This window comes from Pyricularia pennisetigena, chromosome 1 (assembly GCF_004337985.1).
Source record: "Pyricularia pennisetigena strain Br36 chromosome 1, whole genome shotgun sequence".
Taxonomy (NCBI): domain Eukaryota; kingdom Fungi; phylum Ascomycota; class Sordariomycetes; order Magnaporthales; family Pyriculariaceae; genus Pyricularia; species Pyricularia pennisetigena.
This window is the reverse complement of record NC_043740.1, coordinates 131,109-146,327: the sequence shown is the minus strand read 5'-3', so window position 1 is coordinate 146,327 and position 15,219 is coordinate 131,109.

Below are 15,219 nucleotides of genomic sequence, written 5' to 3'. Positions count from 1 at the left end.
GGAACCATTCCGTTAATATTACCAGAAATTGGATTTGCGAGCAAATTAGCCAAAAAAAAAAGGACGACCTAAGAAAATACCACTTACTATTCCCAAAAGCTAAAGATCGACCAGGATTCGAAACCATACCATTAAACGAATTTATAAAAAAACGATTAACATATACCAACAAACCGAAATACACGGACAAAATAATTTACCGACCGAATATTGCGCAAAAACATTTATTTTATCCAATAAAAAAGGATTTAAAAAACCTATCGGGAAGGTCGAATCCCAAATAAAATTGGAATCCGGAAAAAGCGATTCGAATAATATTTTAGGAAGGATTTCGGACGATCGCCGCCGCTCCTCCTGCTTTGCCTTTTTACGTTCCACGCGATCCAATTCCTCCAAATTATTAATCCCGCGAAATATAGCTCGCATTATTTTTTTAAACCACAGTTTTTTTTGCTTTCGCAAACGAAATAATTTCGCCTATTGCGCGTGAATTTGTTTTTTAAACGTTTTAACCTCCGTATCCAACTTCGAATGCTGGCGACCAATATAACGGATTTAAACAGCGGATAAACCCAATACGTCGTAACCAAAACGGTTAAAACGAACATATTCCACATAACGAGCAAAATCCTGCGGAAACACCTAACAAAATGTTACGCCTTTGGCACAGCAGGGATTGCAGGAAAATATTTCGATAATATCGGTCGATAATAGGGAAAAAAGGAAAACGTGGCGACGTTTTATCGACGAACGACCAAATTTTAATTTGGTTACGCGATTAAATATGGCGCAAAAAAGTTAATAAAAAAAAAATATGGAAATAAAAACAAGGATTAGGGGAATACAAATTATTTAAAGGCCAAAAGGATTTGGCCAAAAAAGGGGAGATTTAATATTACGACCAAATAAAATGGGTCGGTACCAATAAGGCCAGGCGGGGTTACACCCCTTTTAACGATATTCGCCCAAAGAAATCGCCGATAATAGAATATCGATTACCTAAAGGAGAAGTTACGTAACGCCACGTAATCGTTAAAAAGGTGATTTTAATGATTTTTAAGAGATTATAACAGATTAGGCGAAGTGATTTTTGCGATTTGTGACAGATTAAGGGAGATTACATTCGGAATATAGTTTATATAAGATACGTTTATTACTATGTAAATAGATTCGATTTTAGGATTGCTTAGCAGTAATCAAATTTTAGTTAACCTTAATATTTATTTGAGAACGATTATAATTTTACCCCAGTTATTAAGAACCCCATTTACCCAGTTAAAACGCTCAGTTGCTTTAACCCACTGTACTTTACCCTAAGAACAGGTTACCCGATACCTTGATCGTAACAGTTCCATATCAAAGGGATAATAATACCAATGCAAAAATTCGGGTGCAAATCAAAGCCAGCGTTGGAAATATTAATATTTAGGACATAAACGTTAAAATTGGAGCTGGAATCGGCAAAATCGGAGACGGTTTTATCGCGTTCGGCTTAGGAAAGGCTTAATTGGATAATAACCATACCGAAACTGGCTTTTTCCAAAATAAAAACAATAAAATTAAAAAAAGTTAGCAGGTATATTAAAAATTGTAACAATTATTATAATAATGGAGAAATAACAGCTATTATAACATTTATTACAAATTAAAAATATAAAAAATTGTAACAATTGTTACAATAATTGTGGGGAAGGTAAAGGATTGTAATAGCTGTTACCATACAACCGATTTACGCTTAAATGCAAGGATTAGGGGTTATAACCAGAACGCGTTAACCTTCTTTTGCAAATTTCGACCAGGCGGGCAATAAATGGCGATTCGTTTAACATAAAATGGATTATTTTAGCACTGCCCGACGGAGGTAACGTTTAAAAATTAGTGCAAATTCTTGAATAAACCCAGTTAAGGGGACCGTCGCCGCTATACTTAATTAAAACGTCCACAATTACCGATCCAAAACGGGTTTTTCCTTCCTATAAGCTTTTTTTAAAGCTTTGTCGGACGTTGCGGTATTTGGCCTTAAAACCCACTTTTTTTAACGCCAGCATTTTACCCAGTTCCGCCGAATTAACATCCCGGGTATCGTTTTCGGCGTAAATTATTAATTAAAAAAGTTAATTAATTATTAAAAACTATAATAGGCGTATAAAACCCATATTAAAAAAACCGAAATTTGGCGGTTACCTGCTGCGGTATCCGCATTAGTGGGAACTCCTAATAAAGCGGGATTAATATCGTCGGTATTTTCGCCCACGGATGCGGTAATAATGTCTTTAAAAATTGCCTTAGTATTCGTTGTAACGTTTTCGAAACGGTGGCCAAATTGGAGTTTTGTAATAATAATATTATGAAGCGGAATGCTTTTACGGGGATAAATAATTATACCGTTAGGTCAAGTAAACCCGGTGTCCATATTTTTACGTACCGTAAATACGCCAGTATATTTCAAAATTATTAACGATTTTTCGTTTGGTATAGTGGTAGGAATTATAAAATTTAAGATTCGAGCGTAAAATAGCCATTATTTCCAACTTATCGATTGGAATCTTTGCAAGGAAGTTTTGATAATTTTATCGAAATCAAAAGCGACGAAATAATTATTATTTTCCCAAATATAATCGACCGTAAATATATTTTCCTAATAAATTTTCAAATCGGGCGAAAAAAATCGCAATTTTGTCCCAAACCAGGGCATCAAAGCTAATAATATCCCTAATTTTATTATTAATTGGCGTGGTAATGGTTATACCCCAATTAATATAAAGGATAAGGTGAAACGCGCGGTATATTATCGATTCGCAGTAGCAGAAATATTAAATTTCGTTTCCAATTATACGTTGAAAAAAAGTACCAAATAATAAATATATAACCAAACGCCGGCTACTTTTGGTGTTTTCGCCCGTGGAAAAATCGGCTTTCCGACCGTTTTTGCGCTAACGGTTTTTAACAAAATTATTTAATTTAAACAAATATATTAATATAACGAAATTATAAAAATTATTACAAAAAACATCTACTAAATATTATTTTTAATGTTGGAATTATCGTCGAAATTATCGACGTCGGGGGGGCGCTACTGAGGATTGGAATCGATAATTTTATTTATACATTATGGGTTAAATACCTTTTCCGCGTTATAAATTTCGTGCAATTGTTTAGTTTTTCGGATTAGGAATATCGAATAAAATAAAATAATGACCGTACCCGCAGATTTGGGATTAAATTTGCGGGCGGCGAATTTGGTTAAAATATCGTAAAATTACGCCTGGGTAAAAATAGCAACCGTTCGCGGGGTATCGGTATCGCATATTTCGGTTAAATCATAATAGCTTTTAACGTCCAGGGCTGGGAAATTAATTATTACTTTTTTAAATGTTTGCGAAATAAGGTTGGCCGGGACGAAAATCAAAGTGGGAAAACATCCGTCGGTATTTTGGATAAATCGGTCGTATTGGTAACGGATATACCATATATAAATCGCCGTAAAATAAATAATTACTTTTCCTATGCCCATTTTATTGGCTAATAACCAATTTTTAAAAGCTAATTGCTCCAATTTTAGTAAAATGTAGGCATTTAAACCGATAAAAAAAAGTTAATTTAGCAAAAACAAGATTGTAACAATAATTACAAAAATAGGGGTGGGATTATAACAATAATTACCAAAAAAGGGGCAGGATTGTAATAATAATTACAAAAATAGGGGCAAAATTGTAACGACAGTAACAATTATTAGGGATAATGTATACATAATCTACCAACCAGTTAGTGGGGTAGCCAATAGCGACCAAAAGGAGCATTAGGTATATCCTAGTTAAACCAAGTATATTTGCTTTTAATTTTCTTATATTTAAAACCAATTTTATTGTTGGTATCTAGACGGTCGAAAGGTAAAATGTTTTGAAAAAGGCGCAAATCTTTTACAATAGTTTAAATCGCGTCCGAATTAAAAGAATAACCAATCCAGGGATAACCTTTAATTAAAACGGAAAATTGCGCATAATATACCAAAAAAACCGCTAAGATTTTTTCGCGGGCGTCTTCGAAAATTTCCTCTTTTGCGCGGTCCAAATTAGCAAATCGATCGGCGATAATGGATTGGGTTTGCATAAAATTAAAGAAATCGTTTTATTAATCGTCGCCAAAAAACTTGGGATAAAATTCGGTAATTTTTGTTTTAAATTTGGTAAAAATGGGACGATAAAACCGCCCCTCGTCGAATAAATTGTTAAAAATACCTTTAAATATTAATAAAAAAATCCAATAAATGCATTTAAATTTAATTTACACGCTTTTTTTTTAACCGTCCGATTTTAATAGGCTTAAAACGGGACCAGGTATTAATAACGAGCATTATTATCGTCCTATTATAACAGGCGCGGTTAAAACCAAATAAATTGGCGACGTCGATCATTTAGTCGGTTCGCGAACGGGTAACCAAACGATATTAAAATTGCATTAAATATAAATTATTTAGGGCGAAAATAGTATCGGCGATAATAAACAGGATGGAGGATTGTTCGATATTAAATTTAAAAAAGTTGCGGCAATTTCCACCAAAATCATTAAAACTTTTCTTATTTCCAATAACGACTTTTCCCTGCCGGCGAAAAATAAAATAAAAAAAATGGTAGCAAACCTTAAACCAATCGTCGATATAATAACCGCTATATATATATGGTCCAGGGTTAGCGGTTTTAAACTTTAAATCGCCGTTTTTAAAATTAGGTCCGGTGGTTATTATCCGCAGGTAAATTAACATCGTGGCGAAAATTGTGGGAATTATAACCGGTTTAAATTTGTTTGCGAAAATCTTTAGCCCGGGGAGGTTAATATCGCTTTAACGGATAAAAGGGGAGATAAAAGCGTAGGCGACGCCGATTTGCCAAATTATCGAAAATAGGTTTGGTAGCTTTATCGTTAAATATATCCGGTACGGAGCCCAAGGTTTTTTACCAAACGAGTATTTATTACCTTTAATTTGTTTGCCTGGGTTACCTGTTTTAAAATAAACTGAAAACCCGAATACGTCGGCGACTGAAAATAAGTTAACCAACAATTAAAATTGTGCCCGTTACTACAAAATATATAAGGGTAAACGCCAGATTGTAACAGCTGTTATATTATAGCAGTAATTGTTTAGTATTACCGCAAAGAATTGTAACAATTGTTACAATATAATAAATAGCAAAATATATTAATGCGGGGATGGTAATAATTATCGCAATCCAACAAACACAAACACTAACTTATTATATCAATATATTTTACCAAAGTATTTATCGTTTCGTAACCAAATACGACCATTACCTCGTTTATATTCGACGAATTACTGTCAAAATGGTATGTTAAAATCTGGTTATTAACGCGTACTTTTGCTGCGGCGACGCCAGCAACGGATTTAAAACGTTTAAAAGTTTGGGCGATTGGGGTTTCGTTCGTATTGCGGAAAATATTATTTCCACGACCGAATTAGGCGGGCGGGTTGGTATTATTATTAATTTTTAAAGCAGTTAATATAGCCCAAATAAGGTATAATACGAACTATTTTGGCAATATTCGTATTCCTTACCCTACGTTAAATTGTAATGGTTATCGCCGATACGGATTAATTTTGACCCAGCTGAAAATTCTTTTAAAACGGGACGGGTGAACGATCCAGGAAATCCATATTCTTATATAATGGGAATAATATTCGGGTTATACGAAATTTATTAATTTATTATTTGGCGTCGAATTAAACTTGGGTTGCGTCCGCGATACCAAAATAAAACTGGTTTTAGCTGGCCGAACGGTGGTAATTTTATATATACGGGGTACGGGCGGCCTATTCAATGGCGCGGGTACCGGGTAAATAATAATCTCCGGTTATAATGCAAAAAACCGGTTTTTGGGGTTTTTTGGTGGCGGGGATAATACGTTGGCAAATAATTTGAAAAATATTAAAGGGGTTTGCAATTAGCGGTTATCCAAATCCGGGGCAGGTTCGTTATAATTATCGTTTATATTAATATTATTATCGCCTTTATTGGCGGACGCGGAGGCAGGTTAATTGTCGTTTTCGCCCATATAGGTATCGTCGTTATTGTAATCGACGGGGGCGGGGGCAGGTTCATTATCGCCGGAATTTATATCGGTATTATTTTAATTATTATTATTATTGTTAGGAATGGGAGGAAAGTTTAGGGGGATTCCGGTTTTATCCGAATAACCCTGTAATATAAAACGGTTTAACCGTGCAAAATTCAAATCCAGAATAACTGCAATATCCGCGTCGTAATTTTCCAAATTTTTAAAATATTGATTTATTTTTTTTCCGGGTTCCTTTTTATAGTATTACTATTAAATTGGTAAATAATTTAGTATTGCTGGGTATATATCCCATCGTAAATTTGGTAATAATTTGGGCGGAGGTTTTACTTTCTTGGCGTTTTTTGGGAACCATGGTGATAAAAGACCGTAATTGTGACATTTGTTACGGTTTTTAGCGAATTAAAACAATTACTGTAATTATTATTACAATAAACTTAATTAATTTGCCCCGGACGTAACCGGGTGGGGGGTACCTTTGCGATACAAGGGCGTTAACTATAATTTACCCTCGTTACGATTGGGTTAATACCTATTTGGGTGGGTAAAGTATAAATAATTTTGTCCAATTAAAAATACTTTAATTAAGTTTCCTAACGAATATGTTTGCAATATTTGCTAAGGCAATTTTGCGATTATAACAGTTGTTACGTTTATTAATTAAAAGTTAAACGCTGGTTCAATCGTTACAATTTTTGATCAATCGTTATGAAAAAATCTGGCGGCCGGGAAAAAGGTTTTTATTGTAAGAACAAAGCTAATAATAAAACGGAGGTATATATAATTGGGTCTACATATGGGGCTTTTTGCTGATAAAATAAAATCAAAATGGAATTGCCAAAGTTTCCGGAATTTAACCGTAATAATTATTACAATTCGCAATATCGAACCCTTTTATTATTAATCGGGGCGCCGTTACGCCGTACCAGCCTATATATAATCCTAATTTTCAATCTACGTAATAATTACTATTATCCAGCATTTGGTCGCTCTATTTAAGCCGTTAATTGGGGATTTTAATATTTAACAATTATATATTTTACGCTGCTTAATAATTTTCCGCCCTTGGTTAATCCAATTCGGCGTCGCTTTTTTCGTCTTTCGACCCTTTTCTAATCCAGGGTACGTTGTTTAATTTAATTAAAATTAACTTTAATCGCCCTTTAACTTTTAGGTTATAAGTTTATAAGCGTTCCTATATTGGATATTTTTACAACCGTTAACGTTAACCAACATTTTAACCTGTGATTATAACACCGTTTAATTCGTTCGTCGGCGTTTATTAGGTTATTTTCCCGAATAATTATTAATTATATCCATCGTTTCCTAAGGTGCTACCATATTTCAATTCCGCAGCCTTTTTTTGATTATTTGTGCAAATAGGAGGTGTAATTTCGTATTCCATTTTCGTATATTATTGGGAATTAAATAACGAAATAATCGCTATATTGTTTAAACCATTTAATTAATTGTAAATTTGGAACATTTTCCAGCAAATCGTTTTTCGTCCATTCCCGGTGATAGGAATGGACGAATTCTTTAACGATATTAAAAACTATTGGTTTGGGTAATATAAGCTGGGATAATAGGTCGTATTACCGCCGCGGATTTGGGAAAGAAATAGCTATTGTAAAATAAATACCCCATTTATCCAACTGTTTAAATATATATCTTTTTTTAGAATTTTTCTTAGGGATTTTAATTGGCGGTTTTTAAAAAGGTAATGCGGGTAAAATTCTAATTTGGTGTACGCAGGCGTTGCAACAGTTTTTAAATTGGTTTGCTGTAAAAAATGGATTCGTTTCCTGTATCAAACTTAATATAATTCGTCGAAAACATTTAACGTTGGCAGAAGTTTGTATATTTGGCGCCTCCTTTTTTAATTTTTTCCTATTTATTATTTTTTATTGCGTCCAATAGGGCGGAACGCGTGGTTCGAATATACCCAGAAAACCGGTTTGCAATAATTTCGACGCTTTTGCCAGGTTATTATCGTCTAAATTAAATTTAACGGTACGTGGAAAATTAATGGGGAATAACCGCGTTTATAAATACGTTTAAAAATTTTAAATGGGTAATTTATAAGTTTTTAGCGTTTTTTCGTCATATTACGGGTTATTTAGTTAATTTAGTTAATAGCTTTGGTTTGGTTGGTTTATATTTAACGATGGACCCCTGCGTATCGAAATACCAATAGGGCGTAAAAGAATATGCGGTTTGTTTACGGTTGGGCCCGCGTGCGGTTCGTCCGAACTTTTACCACAGGTTTGCGGGGTCGTTTAATATTAACGCGCCGTATTACACTATACGTTCTATATTAAGTATACTTATACCTGTACCCAAAAATGAAATGGAAAATATAATACAAATTTTAAAATCCGGTTTAGAAAATTTTCCGTAAATTTTACTTTTATCGATTTTAAAAGTAAATGCATCGTACCGGATAATTATATTGGTTGCGTCTCGTTTAATAAATTTCCTAAATACGAGGTTTTTCATTAGGAATTGGCGTATTTAAATAATACGGTTCCTGGCGTCCATATATATAATAGTTTTAGAAATACGGGTGGCGGATAATAATATAATATTCCCTATTAGGAATAAAAAGTACCGGTAATCGTTAATTAGGGTTTTGCGTTCCAAACACTGTATTATAATCGTAATTTCGGGTCGGTCGAAAGGCGTTTTAACGAAACGTATTATCCTTTTATAACATAATTGGTCGAAAATATAAATTTTAATTTTTGCTATAAAGGTTACGGTGCACCGGAATACCAATACAGTCACTGGTAAAATTACCCGCACCAAACGTAGTATAAAAAACGAATTTTTAAAATCCTTTTACTGGAAAACTATGTAAAGTTTATTAATAGCATATAAAACGATACGTTGGTGGAATATGAAGTTTTGAAAAAGTTTAAAAAATCGGTAATTGGTAGTTTATTCCGGGTTTTAAAAAATGTGCGTGTGTTTTTAACGGTTTACGGGTTCCAAAAAAGGTTATATTAAATATAATTCATTTTGGTAATAAAAACCGCATATTTATATTTACGCTTACAATAGACTGGTCGATTAATTTAGGGTTCGCGGCGGGATAACGTTATATATTACGTAACTGTTTTTACCCTAATTTCTTTGATGGGATTATTTGGATAATAATAATATTATTGCGAATAACCGGAGTAATTTGCAATATCATATTTTTCCCGTACCCGGTTTTTACCAGCAAAATAATATTTTTTATATTATATAAAACCCGGTATATATACTGTATTTGGTTATAATATGGGATTCGTGTAGGAGTATTTGGGGGTTTGTGGAGGTTTAAAAACCATATAACAGCTTAGGAAACGAATTTATATTGTAAGTTTAAACTACCAAAAGCTGTGGTTTTGGCGTATAATTCCGGGAAAATATATACGTCGGAGGAAGTGTTTACCGCCGCGTGTGCGGGATTGGGACCGCGAAAAGTTGCGTCGATTTGGTGGGAAAACGAAATATATATAGGCGTATTTCCGGATATTATATATATATAATTTAATACGAATATAAAAAAATTTGCGGAAATAATAGTCTTTTTTATTAGGTCGATATATAACGTATTATATAGTATATACCTTATACGGATTGTAAAATTAGTGGTTTTGCGCTATTTATATTAAAATTTATATGTAAAAATTCCTTTCGCTTTTGCGATTTCCCCTATATAAATTTCAACGGATTATAGTCGTTATTGGGAAAATGCGAAATGGGTATCGATGGTATTTATAGGTGGACGTATAATATATTAAATAAAATTTACCTTATACGGATTGTAAAATGAATAATTTTCCAATATTTGGATTAAAATTTATATATAAAAGTTCCTCTCGCTTTTGCGATTTTTTATATATAAACTTCAACGGATTATAATCGTTATTGTTAAAATGCGAAATGGGTATCGATGGTGTTTTTGGGTTAATAATGGGGATCCCGCCATAAACGGATAAAAAGCGGGTTATATCCAATTTTTAATTGGCGTACCGGGTGCAAAAGATTTTGGATTTATAAAAAAGGCCTACCAATTTCTATTTCTAACGATGTTTTCTTTTTTCGATATTTTGTGTGGTTGTGGAATAATAAGTGAATATCGGTCGTAAAAAGGCCAAAAATACCGCTATAAACGGCGAAAATCGACGAATTGTCCTGAAACCTAAACCAAAGCGTTTTTTGGATGGACCCACAGGTATATTGCAAAACCGCAATTGAGCCACGAAATGGAGCGAAGCGAACGGAGTGGATCAATTTTGGAGCTTTGGGCTTCAGGGATAAGCCCTGAGACTAACACAATATTCTATTTTAAAAGATGGATGAGGAGGAAAATAATAACGAAGATATTTAACCTAATATATAACGTTTAAATTTTATAACGCTGTTTTTATTTTTTTGCCTTTGGTAAAGGTGTTGCGGTGATTTTCGGTGGTTTTCAACGATGCGTTTCACCTCGCGGCGCCGCTTTTTAATCGCCAACGACGCAATGTATCGTTTCGCCGCTCCCAATTAATTTAATTTGTTTTTTAACCCTTCCGGTTTTTCCGGTAAATTTTAAAACTTTTTAACTAGTCCTTTAATACGTATTACCGTCGAATTAGTACTAATAAGCTTGATTTAAACCCCATTGGGCGTTTTTTTCGTCATAAAATGTGCCGGATTAGTCTCTCCTAAAATCCATTTAATTTTTTCAATGTCACGATTTTCATAGAATTATTTTAAGCTTTAAAAATCAATTATAAATCGTTTTTCCCCTGTTATCCCCAATTGCACTAGGCACTGGTATAATAATAGGTTATCCGTGCATATTACCATAGGTGAAAAAGGTAAATCCAGCTTTTCTAGGATGGTTCTCATAATGGTTTTTAATACAAACTCAATATTAAATCCATTACCCATATTATAAATCTCGTTGGCTAATAGGCCTTTCAAAGCTTTATGGCAGTTAATCGATAACTAATATCTAGTATTACCGGGTATTCAAAAACTGGTTTCTTAGTCCATTGAGTATTCGTTCCCGTAAAATATTACGCATCCGATTTGGGAATTAAAATCTTTATTATTGGCAAAAAATCCGTCGACAAATACGTATAATCTCGCTGTGCTTAAGTCGATTTGGATATAGGAAAGCTCTTTTTAAACGTTCTATCGTTGCCATTCAGTTCGCTTATTCATTAAATCATAATCTTCGTTATCGGGTTTTACTGCTTGCGCCGCTGCGGCATAATCGAATACAGCTTCCGATTAATAAATCAATATAACATACGCTCCTTTAAATCGCTAAACAATAAACTCATACTTCACCCCTGGTTAAACCATTGTTACAGTTTGCAACTTATCGAAATATCCTTTTTAACGCATATCCAAACCTTTATTATAGACCTTGATTAAATAGCCGTTAAAGCTCTGCTCGTTTCCTGGCTATATTATCGGTTATCATTTAATTTAAAAACCCGCTTTTTCGAATTCCTTTTACTTTTTTCAAATAAATTTTATATTTCCCAAACTTGGCCTATCGTTTGTTTGCATTCCCACAAAACCAAAGTTGTGGTTTAATTTGGAAAAGAATAAACACGTATCATAATTTAATAAAATTCAGCTTAAGCTCTTTTTATAATACCGTTAATATATAACGAACCAATATAAACCCGCCTCTACTAATCCGTAAAAGGGCTTAATAGACTTATATACCGTATTGGCGGGATATCAATAATCTATTTTTTTCGGGATCCTCACGAAATCGTCCTTCTCTAATTTCGTAAAGCTCTAAATATACGTTGAACTAATATTTTTAAACATTGAATTGCACCCAAACTACCTTGCAACCGGTATAAAAACTAATATAAATTTTTGGTTGCACTGCATTATTATAGGTAATTGCGTAAACTGTTTTTTTGTTTTGAAATCGCTATACCTTTGTATTATAAAAAATAATCTTTTATAAAATCGCTCCGGTAGCCCTTTTATCTCGTTTACGAATCGCGATCCGAAAATCCTTTAATTATTAAAATGCTTTTTATTTACCGGTTGCAGGATTTCTGCAATTAACAAATTGTTCGCCTCTTACCATATTAATTTTTCGAACGGTTTCCCGGGAGCTTTACTTCGGCCTTTTCGTTTATATTTAACGGTAAATACGTGTGTTCGTTGCTCCTTTCTTGTTAAAAACTGGATACTCGCCGTTTCATGTATTTTTTTCGCAACTGTTCAAATTTCGTTTTTATATGGTTTTCTAATTTAAAATACCGTTTTTATACTTCGTTATCCTCTAATATTATATTCAGGGGTGGTATCTATACTCTAATCTCGGGTTTTGCGTTTTTCCTTCTTATCAGTTCGTTTCGAGCATTGAATCTTCGATTCCCCGATCTTATAAGTCTTCTCCTGCGTTTTAGCTATTCGGGCTCTGGGTATCGAAACTTTAATTCCGTCGATATAGTTTCGTTATTATCTTTTTTTATCTGCTTTGTAAAGCGGCGGTATAGTTTTAGATACGGGTTTCGAATTACGGAGAAACCATTTACCATATTAACAATTATTATTAAATTTAATACGTTAAATACCTTAAAAGGTCCGGTCCATGTATATTTTTCTTTATATACCAGAGCTAATAATTCCAGTTCCAATAATATTGGCATTTTCAATTCGATACTCGGGCCATTCCTCGTTTTTATTGCTTTTTTAACCTCTCTTTACGCCATTTTTTCAAATTCTTTTGTAGCTTTATTAACGGCTTCGGCGCGCTACATTTGGTTTTTCAAAGGCGTTAAATCGTGGGGAATATATAGTATTGCCCCGAATACCAATAGGGTGAATATTAGGCCGTCGGGGCCCATAATATCGTTCGCGGTTTTTACCGCTGCTCGCAATACGCTCTGCGGTATTATTTCCTTACGTTTGATTTTTATTACTTCGTACGTTTTTCGTAACGGTTTATAATAACGCTCGACCTTTTCCAATAACCAATATACCTTAATTGGTACCTGGTTGCATATTATACCGAAAAGTCGTGCTTCTATTTTAAATCCGGCCGCGGTAAAATTTATACCTAAATCGTATATAAAAATATCGGGTGGTCCTAAATATATATCGATCCAGCATTTTCTTAATCTTTCCCATATCTTTTACGCTGTTACACTATTTAAAAAAACGTATAACCTGGAATACCGTGCTCGCATCGACTACGTGCAGGATTGGTTTGAATTCCAAATACATCACGTTAACCACGATTTCGTAATTAAAATTTATTTCGTCATTTAAAGTAAATTTAAAACGTTATAATGCGTTTACCGTATTTTGGCAATTAAAATAAAAACGGTCTATTAATTTTAATGCATTTCGGCTACCCTCGTGGTCTACCCTTTATAACGTTTCCCATAAAAGTTTTACTAAAGGGTGGCCGAATCTTCAGTGGACCGTTTTCAGCTTTTTTCGGTTAAAAACGTTATTAGCGTGTTTTTTATTTTTATAAAATACGTTTCCGGTCCGTCTAATTTTAATCCTGGTAGGAAAAGCCATAGGTGCCCCCATTGGCGTAAAACTGACACTTTCGTACCATCGACCTTTATAAATTCGTTACTAATATTATTTAAATATGCACCTAATTTATCTTCATCCCTAATATATAAAAAAACGGTATGCGAATTAATACTACGTGGAACGTTATAATACCAATTTACATGTCCAAAACAATCTTTCCTATAATGGTAATCCCTTCGCCTGTTCCGAAACGCACTCTGGCTTTATTCGGATTTGATTTATTAATCTGGATTTCCGGTTTTTTGCGTTGCAATGCTTTTATTTAACTAATTCCGGCCGTTAATATCGCTGCAAGCCTATATCCGGTATCAATCCCTACCAAATATCATTCAAATCTTATTAATTTAAAATTTGGTGCGGTAGACCCTTTTACGGTTTTTGGTGTCCTTAAAACGCCATTCGGCCCTAATTTAATTTATATCGGAATATTTGGTTTGCTAGGAATACCGCTATGCTATAATCTATAAAATAAATCAACGTATACTCGTCCGAATCGTTTGTATCTGCTTTTTCGTCACTGGTTTCGTGGTTCGATTTTTCTTTTTTTTATTTATCATTTCCTTCATCTTTACCGTTGGTAAGGAATTGCTTGTTTCCGCGTTGGCTTTTTTTCGGTATTTCCTATTTTGCCTTTTCTGCTTTCGCCACCGTTATTTTTTTTTAATGGTTCGAAGGTTTACAACCCGGTTGACCGCTTAAATAACATCTTCAACTTTTATAAAATTGGCCAAGTCGCTTATTGTATCTTCGGCGCGGGTAATAGCTATTACGTCGCTTTTTGCGGCCCTTATGTTTCTCATATTTTCGGTCAACGAAAAGCGTATTATATGCGCCAAATGGCTTTTCCAATTTAAAAATAACTAATATTTGGTTTGATAATACCGGAAAAATGGTCGCAAGGTTGGTAATAACGGTTTGAAGCTTTTTACGTTTTTGATTGCTTTTAAGGTCGTTGCAATAAGGTGCTTTTTATCTGCATATTTAAGCCCTAGTACCTTTTGGCAAATTTGCAATTTTTTCAGCATAATTTGCATAATTCTGAAATCGCGTTTTCTTTCGTAATTTGGTTCCGTTTTGACGTTTTCGAAGCTAACAACGCTTCAATTTGTATTATATATTTATCATAAAAACGGTGTTTTAAACCGTTTTTTAAACTCCATATATATTTTTTAAACATTATTCGTTTATTTATATATTTCAAAATAGGCGTTTTTACACTTTTTGTTAAAATTAATGGGAATATTGTATAGATTTAAACTAACGGGATTTACAATATATTGCAAATATGCACAGAACCTTTAATGTTATCGTCCAAAATATCGTATAACTCCCCTAAATAACTTTTTTTTTCTATTCCACGCGCTATTCAACGCCTTAATCTGGTATAGTTTGATTAATTCGTTTGGGACTTGCAATGGCGGAATATATTCGTAAATATTTAGCCTTTCTTCTTATTATTTGGTTATATCGCCTATTATCTATTATAACGCATTCTTATTTTAATGTTCCGCTTTATAAATTGTTATAATTTTGTTTTCGTTAAATTTTTGTCCTTTTGGG